Here is a 10,196-nt window from a genome sequence, read left to right as displayed (position 1 = left end):
AGAAGGATTTTCCAGTAGATTGTTAGTGATTCATGATGATGACTCCTTGTCTGCTTGAAATTATGATGTTGACATCTGTCAAATCAAAGCTACGGTGGATATAATGCGATTTGACTTAAATGCATCTGTGGCCAATAACATTGAGCCTTCTTGGACGGGCACCCTTTTTGTAACTCTATGGCAGCACCCAAGGGGGCTTGAACTGCCAAGCTCTCCTGGTAGATTCTGCGGTGACGTAGTGTACCCATGAGTGACAGAATGCTGAGCCAATCACGGTGCAACTAGAAAAGATTTCCCATGCCTACACACCGCCCCACCACCACAAAAAGCACTGAAGTAGGCTGAAACACCTGCATTTTGGAGCTGCCTTACTCAAGAAAGAGACCGTGTTTGTATGCAGATTCTTTTTGTTTTACATTGTTTGCAAACTGATATGTGACACAAATGAATGACAAAATAACTTGCAAAACATGCCTTGTCTTTTATTACAGTTTAAGTCGGAAGTTTACTTTCACTCAGGTTGGCAAGTCATTTAGGACATCTACTTTGTGCATTACACAATTCATTTTTCCAATAATTGTTGACAGACAGATTCTTTCACTAATTTTTTTTTGTATCACAATTCCAGTGGGTCAGTGGTTTACAAACACTAAGTTGACTGTGCCTTTAAACAGCTTGGAAACTTCCAGAAAATGATGTCATGGCTTTAAAAGCTTCTGATAGGCTAATTGACATCATTTGAGTCAATTGGAGTCAATTGGAGATGTACCTGTGGATGTATTTCAAGGCCTAACTTCAAACTCACTGCCTCTTTGCTTGACATCATGGGAAAATCAAAAGAAATCAAAAAAGACCTCAGAATTTTTTTTGTAGAACTCCACAAGTCTGGTTCATCCTTGGGAGCAATTTCCATGGGACCACGCGGCCATCATACCACTCAAGAAGGAGACGCGTTCTGTTTCTTAGAGATGAACATACTTTGGTGCGAAAAGTGCAAATCAATCCCAGAACAACAGCAAAGGACCTTGTGAAGATGCTGGAGGAAACAGGTACAAACTAATCTATATCCACAGTAAAACAAGTCCTATATCGAAATAACCTGAAAGACCACTCAGCAATGAAGAAGCCACTGCTCCAACACCGCCATAAAAAAGACAGACTACAGTTTGCAACTGCACATGGGGACAAAGATCGTACTTTTTTGAGAACTGTCCTCTTGTCTGATGAAACAAAAATATAATTGTTTGGCCATAATGACCATTTTTACGTTTGGAGGAAAAAGGGGGAGGCTTGCAAGCCGAAGAACACCATCCCAACTGTGAAGCACGGGGTTGGCAGCATCATGTTGTGGGGGTGCTTTGCTGCAGGAGGGACTGGTGCACTTAACAAAATAGATGGCATCATGAGGTTGGAAATTGTGGATATATTGAAGCAACATTTGAAGACATCAGTCATGAAGTTAATGCTTAGTCGCAAATGAGTATTCCAAATGAGTATTCCAAAGGTTGTGGCAAAATGGCTTAAGGACAACAAAGTCATGATATTGGAGTGGCCATCACAAAGCTCTGACCTCAAACCTATAGACAATTTGTGGGCAGAACTGAAAAAGCGTGTGCGATCAAGTAGGCCTACAAACCTGACTCAGTTACACCAACTCTGTCAGGAGGAATGGGCCACAATTCACCCAACTTATTTTGGGAAGCTTGTGGAAGGCTAACCGAAATGTTAGACCCAAGTTAAACAATGTAAAGACAATGCTACCATATACTAATCAAGTGTATGTAAACTTCTGACCCACTGGGAATGTGATGAAATAAATAAAAGCTGAAATAAATAATGCCCTCTACTATTATTCTGACATTTCAAATTCTTAAAATAAAGTGGTCATCCTAACTGACCTAATACATGGAATTTTCACTAGATTACATGTCAGGAATTGTGAAAAACATAGATTTATATATAGATACAGTGGGGAGAACAAGCATTTGATACACTGACGATTTTGCAGGTTTTCCTACTTACAAAGCATGTAGAGGTCTGTTATTTTTATCATAGGTACACTTCAACTATGAGAGACGGAATCTAAAACAAAAATCCGGAAAATCACATTGTATGATTTTTAAATAATTAATTTGCATTTTATTGCATGACATAAGTATTTGATTCATCAGAAAAGCAGAACTTAATATTTGGTACAGAAACCTTTGTTTACAATTACAGAGATCACACATTTCCTGTAGTTCTTGACCAGGTTTGCACACACTGCAGCAGGGATTTTGGCCCACTCCTCCATACAGACCTCCTCCAGATCCTTCAGGTGTTGGGGCTGTTGATGGGGAATACGGACTTTCAGCTCCCTCTAAAGATGTTCTATTGGGTTCAGGTCTGGAGACTGGCTAGGCCACTCCTGGACCTTGAGATGCTTCTTACGGAGCCACTCCTTAGTTGCCCTGACTGTGTGTTTCGGGTCGTTGTCATGCTGGAAGAGCCAGCCACGACCCTTCTTCAATGTTCTTACTGAGAGACGGAGGTTGATGGCCAAGATCTCGCGATACATGGCCCCGTCCATTCTCCCCTCAATACGGTGTAGTCGTCCTGTCCCCTTTGCAGAAAAGCATCCCCAAAGAATGAAGTTTCCACCTCCCTGCTTCACGGTTGGGATGGTGTTCTTGGGGTTGTACTCATCCTTCGTCTTCCTCCAAACACGGCGAGTGGAGTTTAGACCAAAAAGCTCTATTTTTGTCTCATCATACCACATGACCTTTTCCCGTTCCTCCTCTGGATCATCCAGATGGTCATTGGCAAACTTCAGACGGGCCTGGACATGCGCTGGCTTGAGCAGGGTGACCTTGCGTGCGCTGCAGGATTTTAATCCAAGTCGGCGTAGTGTGTTACTAATGGTTTTCTTTGAGACTATGGTCCCAGCTCTCTTCAGGTCATTGACCAGGTCCTGCCGTGTAGTTCTGGGCTGATCCCTTCCTTGAGAACTTGCATGGAGCCCCAGACCGAGGATGATTGACCGTCATCTTGAACTTCTTCCATTTTCTAATAATTGCGCCAACAGTTGTTGCCTTCTCACCAAGCTGCTTGCCTATTGTCCTGTAGCCCTTCCCAGCCTTGTGCAGGTCTACAATTTTATCCCCGATGTCCTTACACAGAAAAATTATATGGTAATACAACATTTAAGTTTACAAACTCCCAGGAATATCATACATGATGGATCATTAGCTAATTCACTAAATTTCACTCATCTAGATGGCCGGGCAGGGTGGGTGTGGAGCCAGAGACAGCAGGGTTTCAAACTGTAGAATCTAGTTCCTACATTTGAATATACAATTTGATTTTATCAAACAGAAATATGCTATATTATATCTCTGGGACCCTCAGGATGACAAATCAGAGCAAGATTGCTGAATGTAAGTACATTATTCACCTTCAGTGGTGAATGTATGAAACCAGTTGCCATGATAAGTGTTTTGTTGTTGTGCACTCTCCTCAAACAATAGCATGGTATTCTTCACTGTAATAGCTACTGTAAATTGGACAGTGCAGTTAGATGAACAATCATTTTATATTTCTGCCCATATAAGACATGTCTATGTCCTGGGAAAATGTGTTGTTACTTACAGTTTCCCACGTTGACGACCTACTTCCGGCGCCGACAGAGATGGACGCCTCGCTTCGCGTTCCTAGGAAACTATGCAGTTTTTTGTTTTTTTACGTGTTATTTCTTACATTAGTACCCCAGGTCATCTTAGGTTTCAATACATACAGTCGAGAAGAACTACTGAATATAAGATCAGCGTCAACTCACCATCAGTACGACCAAGAATATGTTTTCCGCGACGCGGATCCTGTGTTCTGCCTTATACAAACAGGTCAACGGAATTGATTCCATGCAGCGACCCCCCAAAAAAACGACTTCGTAAAAGAGGGAAACGTATCGGTCTTCTGGTCAGACTCCGGACACGGGCACATCGCGCACCACTCCCTAGCATTCTTCTTGCCATTGTCCAGTCTCTTGACAACAAGGTTGATGAAATCCGAGCAAGGGTAGCATTCCAGAGGGACATCAGAGATTGTAACGTCCTCTGCTTCACGGAAACATGGCTCACTGGGAAGACGCTATCCGGGGCGGTGCAGCCAACGGGTTTCTCCACGCTTCGCGCCGACAGAAACAAACATCTTTCTGGTAAGAAGAGTGGCGGGGGCGTATGCCTCATGACTAACGAGACATGGTGTGATGAAAGAAACATACAGGAACTCAAATCCTTCTGTTCACCTGATTTAGAATTCCTCACAATCAAATGTAGACCGCATTATCTACCAAGAGAATTCTCTTCGATTATAATCACAGCCGTATATATCCCCCCCAAGCAGACACATCGATGGCTCTGAACAAACTTTATTTAACTCTTTGCAAACTGGAAACCATTTATCCGGAGGCTGCATTCATTGTAGCTGGGGATTAGAGATACCCCTCTATACTGCCACCGCTGGAGTAATTGCGTGCCCATAGTAAACATAATTATTTTTTGTCAAAAGTTGCTAATATATGCAAATAAAAAATATTATTGAATAGAAAACACTCTAAAGCTTCTAAAACCGTTTAAATTTTGTCTCTATGTAAAGCAGAACTCTCAGAACATGCATTCTCCCAAACTATCTCTTGTCATCTGAAAAGTTGGCCCACCTTTGACGTCATCGCAAACACCCTCCCCAAACAGTTACAGCTCTGGGAAGAGTCCCTACGTGTTCAGCGCGATCTCAGCTTTCAATGGGGCTTCTCATTGTGAGAATCGCCCGCTCGCGAGAGTTTGAGCATGCCGAAAGCTGCCAGTCACTCAAAAAAAAACGGTCACTTTTATGTGCGCACTGGTCAAGTCCTCTCTTTTTTCCAAGATCGATTGAACGGTGCCTGTGTTTCTGTTCATTCTCAAAATTGCTGTACACCTTTATAACATGTTAAAGCTTGATTATGAAGTTAGTTTGACAAATTAACTCGACATATAATATATAATTTCAACGTTTTGGTGCGCATCCACTTGAATTTTGCCTACATTTCGACCGAAATGTGGCTATTTTGAGAACCGAAAGACGCAGACTTGAAAAGTAAACGCTGTTTTGGTAAGTATAATCCCTTCCAGGTCTTTTGATGGAAGAACAGCAAAGGTAAGGGAATATTTATGTGTTAATTTTGGGTTTCTGTCGACTCCAAGATAGAGGAGCCAGAATGCTACTTTTTGAGCGCTGTCTCATAGTATAGCCTAGTGAACGCAACCTGTAACGTTAAAAATAAATGTAACACAGCGATTGCATTTAGAAGAAGTGTATCTTCCTATACATATGTAAAACATGCATATTTAGTCAAAGTTTATGATGTGTATTCCTTGTTAGCTGACGTTATCTGCCGGAGCTATTTCATTTCTCTTGACATTTTAGTAGCATTTTTTGAACGATGCGTCATTGTAAACAGAGATTTATGGATATATATTGCAGATTATTGAAAAAAAAATGAATGTACTGTGTAACATGTTATATTACTGTCATCTGATGAAGATTTCAAAAGGTTAGTGAAATTATTTATTTTTTAATCCTGCGTTTGTTGATTGCATATTTTTTCCTACTTGGCTATGCTAATGAGCTATGTCTGCGGTGGTGGTTTGACATAAATATGTGCTATGTTTTCGCCGTAAAACATTTTAGAAATCTGACTTGCTGGGTAGATAAACAACTTGTTTATCTTTCATTTGAGCTATTTTACTTGTTAATGTGTGGAGGTTAAATATTTTTAGGAATATTTCTTGCGTTCCCTGCGCCACATTCCAGCTGGGGGGGTGGGGGCGCGTTCCCAAATGGGAACGGGTGTCTCCAACAGGTTTAACAAAGCTAATCTGAAAACAAGACTCCCTAAATTTTATCAGCATATCGATTGCGCAACCAGGGGTGGCAACACCTTGGATCATTGTTACTCTAACTTCCGCGACGCATATAAGGCCCTGCCCCGCCCCCCTTTCGGAAAAGCTGACCACGACTCCATTTTGTTGATCCCTGCCTACAGACAGAAACTTAAACAAGAGGCTCCCACGCTGAGGTCTGTCCAACGCTGGTCCGACCAAGCTGACTCCACACTCCAAGACTGCTTCCATCACGTGGACTGGGACATGTTTCGTATTGCGTCAGATAAAAATATTGACGAATACGCTGATTCGGTGTGTGAGTTCATTAGAACGTGCGTTGAAGATGTCGTTCCCATAGCAACGATAAAAACATTCCCTAACCAGAAACCGTGGATTGATGGCAGCATTCGCGTGAAACTGAAAGCGCGAACCACTGCTTTTAATCCGGGCAAAGTGTCTGGTAACATGACCGAATACAAACAGTGCAGCTATTCCCTCCGCAAGGCTATTAAACAAGCTAAGCGTCAGTACAGAGACAAAGTAGAATCTCAATTCAACAGCTCAGACACAAGAGGCATGTGGCAGGGTCTACAGTCAATCACGGACTACAAGAAGAAACCCAGCCCAGTCACGGACCAGTATGTCTTGCTCCCAGGCAGACTAAATAACTTTTTTGCCCGCTTTGAGGACAATACAGTGCCACTGACACGGCCTGCAACGAAAACATGCAGTCTCTCCTTCACTGCAGCCGAGGTGAGTAAGACATTTAAACGTGTTAACCCTCGCAAGGCTTCAGGCCCAGACAGCATCCCCAGCCGCGCCCTCAGAGCATGCGCAGACCAGCTGGCCGGTGTGTTTACAGACATATTAAATTCATCCCTATACCAGTCTGCTGTTCCCACATGCTTCAAGAGGGCCACCATTGTTCCTGTTCCCAAGAAAGCTAAGGTAACTGAGCTAAACGACTACCGCCCCGTAGCACTCACTTCCGTCATCATGAAGTGCTTTGAGAGACTAGTCAAGGACCATATCACCTCCACCCTACCTGACACCCTAGACCCACTCCAATTTGCTTACCGCCCAAATAGGTCCACAGACGATGCAATCTCAACCACACTGCACACTGCACTAACCCACCTGGACAAGAGGAATACCTATGTGAGAATGCTGTTCATCGACTACAGCTCGGCATTCAACACCATAGTACCCTCCAAGCTCGTCATCAAGCTCGAGACCCTGGGTCTCGACCCCGCCCTGTGCAACTGGGTACTGGACTTCCTGACGGGCCGCCCCCAGGTGGTGAGGGTAGGCAACAACATCTCCTCCCCGCTGATCCTCAACACGGGGGCCCCACAAGGGTGCGTTCTGAGCCCTCTCCTGTACTCCCTGTTCACCCACGACTGCGTGGCCACGCACGCCTCCAACTCAATCATCAAGTTTGCGGACGACACAACAGTGGTAGGCTTGATTACCAACAACGACGAGACGGCCTACAGGGAGGAGGTGAGGGCCCTCGGAGTGTGGTGTCAGGAAAATAACCTCACACTCAACGTCAACAAAACTAAGGAGATGATTGTGAACTTCAGGAAACAGCAGAGGGAACACCCCCCTATCCACATCGATGGAACAGTAGTGGAGAGGGTAGCAAGTTTTAGGTTCCTCGGCATACACATCACAGACAAACTGAATTGGTCCACTCACACTGACAGCGTCGTGAAGAAGGCGCAGCAGCGCCTCTTCAACCTCAGGAGGCTGAAGAAATTCGGCTTGTCACCAAAAGCACTCACAAACTTCTACAGATGCACAATCGAGAGCATCCTGGCGGCTGTATCACCGCCTGGTACGGCAACTGCTCCGCCCTCAACCGTAAGGCTCTCCAGAGGGTAGTGAGGTCTGCACAACGCATTACCGGGGACAAACTACCTGCCCTCCAGGACACCTACACCACCCGATGTTACAGGAAGGCCATAAAGATCATCAAGGACATCAACCACCCGAGCCACTGCCTGTTCACCCCGCTATCATCCAGAAGGCGAGGTCAGTACAGGTGCATCAAAGCTGGGACCGAGAGACTGAAAAACAGCTTCTATCTCAAGGCCATCAGACTGTTAAACAGCCCCCACTAACATTGAGTGGCTGCTGCCAACACACTGTCATTGACACTGACCCAACTCCAGCCACTTTAATAATGAGAATTGATGGGAAATGATGTAAATATATCACTAGCCACTTTAAACAATGCTACCTTATATAATGTTACTTACCCTACATTATTCATCTCATATGCATACGTATATACTGTACTCTATATCATCGACTGCATCCTTATGTAATACATGTATCACTAGCCACTTTAACTATGCCACTTTGTTTACTTTGTCTACATACTCATCTCATATGTATATACTGTACTCGATACCATCTACTGTATGCTGCCCTGTACCATCACTCATTCATATATCCTTATGTACATATTCTTTATCCCCTTACACTGTGTATAAGACAGTAGTTTTGGAATTGTTAGTTAGATTACTTGTTGGTTATCACTGCATTGTCGGAACTAGAAGCACAAGCATTTCGCTCCACTCGCATTAACCTGTTAGTCCTATAGGGGCAGTATTTCATTTTTGGATAAAAAGACGTGCCCGTTTTAAGCGCAATATTTTGTCACGAAAAGATGCTCGACTATGCTTGGGAATTGATCGTTTTGGAAAGAAGACACTCTTACATTTCCAGAACTGCAAAGATTTTCACTGTGAGTGCCCTAGAACAAATGCTTCAGGCAAAACCAAGATGTTTGACCGACCAGGAAATGAACAGGATTTCTGAGGCTACGTTTTCCATGATCGCCTTATATGGCTGTGGATGCGACAGGAATGAACGGACACTTTCTCTTACATTTACATTTACATTTAAGTCATTTAGCAGACGCTCTTATCCAGAGCGACTTACAAATTGGTGCATACACCTTATGACATCCAGCGGAACAGCCACTTTACAATAGTGCATCTAAATCTTTTTAGGGGGGGGGGGGGGGTGAGAAGGATTACTTACCCTATCCTAGGTATTCCTTGAAGAGGTGGGGTTTCAGGTGTCTCCGGAAGGTGGTGATTGACTCCGCTGTCCTGGCGTCGTGAGGGAGTTTGTTCCACCATTGGGGGGCCAGAGCAGCGAACAGTTTTGACTGGGCTGAGCGGGAACTGTACTTCCTCAGTGGTAGGGAGGCGAGCAGGCCAGAGGTGGATGAACGCAGTGCCCTTGTTTGGGTGTAGGGCCTGATCAGAGCCTGGAGGTACTGTGGTGCCGTTCCCCTCACAGCTCCGTAGGCAAGCACCATGGTCTTGTAGCGGATGCGAGCTTCAACTGGAAGCCAGTGGAGAGAGCGGAGGAGCGGGGTGACGTGAGAGAACTTGGGAAGGTTGAACACCAGACGGGCTGCGGCGTTCTGGATGAGTTGTAGGGGTTTAATGGCACAGGCAGGGAGCCCAGCCAACAGCGAACAGTAATCAAGACGGGAGATGACAAGTGCCTGGATTAGGACCTGCGCCGCTTCCTGTGTGAGGCAGGGTCGTACTCTGCGGATGTTGTAGAGCATGAACCTACAGGAACGGGACACCGCCTTGATGTTAGTTGAGAACGACAGGGTGTTGTCCAGGATCACGCCAAGGTTCTTAGCGCTCTGGGAGGAGGACACAATGGAGTTGTCAACCGTGATGGCGAGATCATGGAACGGGCAGTCCTTCCCCGGGAGGAAGAGGAGCTCCGTCTTGCCGAGGTTCAGCTTGAGGTGGTGATCCGTCATCCACACTGATATGTCTGCCAGACATGCAGAGATGCGATTCGCCACCTGGTCATCAGAAGGGGAAAGGAGAAGATTAATTGTGTGTCGTCTGCATAGCAATGATAGGAGAGACCATGTGAGGTTATGACAGAGCCAAGTGACTTGGTGTATAGTGAGAATAAGAGAGGGCCTAGAACAGAGCCCTGGGGACACCAGTGGTGAGAGCGCGTGGTGAGGAGACAGATTCTCGCCACGCCACCTGGTAGGAGCGACCTGTCAGGTAGGACGCAATCCAAGCGTGGGCCGCGCCGGAGATGCCCAACTCAGAGAGGGTGGAGAGGAGGATCTGATGGTTCACAGTATCGAAGGCAGCCGATAGGTCTAGAAGGATGAGAGCAGAGGAGAGAGAGTTAGCTTTAGCAGTGCGGAGCGCCTCCGTGATACAGAGAAGAGCAGTCTCAGTTGAATGACTAGTCTTGAAACCTGACTGATTTGGATCAAGAAGGTCATTCTGA

Source organism: Oncorhynchus keta, chromosome 28 (genome assembly GCF_023373465.1).
Source record: "Oncorhynchus keta strain PuntledgeMale-10-30-2019 chromosome 28, Oket_V2, whole genome shotgun sequence".
Taxonomy (NCBI): Eukaryota; Metazoa; Chordata; class Actinopteri; order Salmoniformes; family Salmonidae; genus Oncorhynchus; species Oncorhynchus keta.
This window is presented reverse-complemented; position numbering follows the sequence as displayed.